Below are 1,069 nucleotides of genomic sequence, written 5' to 3'. Positions count from 1 at the left end.
CACTCTGTTGCCCTGGCTAGAGTGAGTGCCGTGGCGTCAGCCTAGCTCACAGCAACCTCAAACTCCTGGGCTCAAGCAATCCTTCTGCCTCAGCCACCTCCTGAGTAGCTGGGAGTACAGGCACACGCCACCATGCCCGGCTAATTTTTTCTATATATTTCTAGTTGTGCAATTAATTTCTTTCTAATTTTTAGTAGAGACGGGGGTCTCGCTCTTGCTCAGGCTGGTTTCGAACTCCTGAGCTCAAACAATCCGCCCGCCTCGGCCTCCCAGAATGCTAGGATTACAGGCGTGAGCCACCGCGCCCGGCACACCACTTGCTTTTAACATGAGCAAATAGAAGAAGGAAGAATATCTCATTCAAGGAAAAATTATTATCTTCAGTGTATTGTGTGACAGAAAATGATTTGCAACTAGTGATAAATTGGTTGTAAGTATAAACTAGATAACTATGTCTATAAATCTAAATTTATGTGCCAGTTCCTTTGGTAAAGTATTTTTTTTAACTCTTTCCAAGATTTTAGAGATTTTCTTTAAAAATTATGTAAGTTGTTGTAGAAGTATGATCAGACTCACACTAAAGATTCACTTAGGTTTGCTTTAATTTAAATAATTTAAAGACCTTGGATATGGCTTTGAATGTAGCACTCTATTTCCACATGTGTTTATAATTGAGACATTATGTTTGAGGTTTTGAATTTCATGACAGGAATTTCAGTTACACGAAAACTTGCAAATCATCTGGAAAATCCCGTATGTAACCAGCATTTTAATTCTGTTTTCAGATTTGCCTGACTCCCTTGCTAAACCACTTGTCTGACTCTTTTATAGGTGAAATTATTTGTTCAGATTTTTTCTGGTTTGTAGATCGTGTATGTCCTCAAAAAAGGACTGCATTGTAGTACAGTGCTGAATGCATAGTAAATGTTATGAATGGTTGAATGGATAGCTGAATAGATAAATTTCTGTTTGTGAAAGCATTAACCAACTTCTTACGGAATGCTAGGAAATACCATTTTCTAAAAATAAAGGGAAATGCAGATTGCTAGTGTTGCACTACACATTAAAA

This window comes from Propithecus coquereli, unplaced genomic scaffold (genome assembly GCF_000956105.1).
Source record: "Propithecus coquereli isolate 6110/MARCELLA unplaced genomic scaffold, Pcoq_1.0 Scaffold100, whole genome shotgun sequence".
NCBI classification, from domain to species: Eukaryota; Metazoa; Chordata; class Mammalia; order Primates; family Indriidae; genus Propithecus; species Propithecus coquereli.
The sequence above is the reverse complement of the archived record's forward strand: the minus strand, read 5'-3'. Positions refer to the sequence as shown.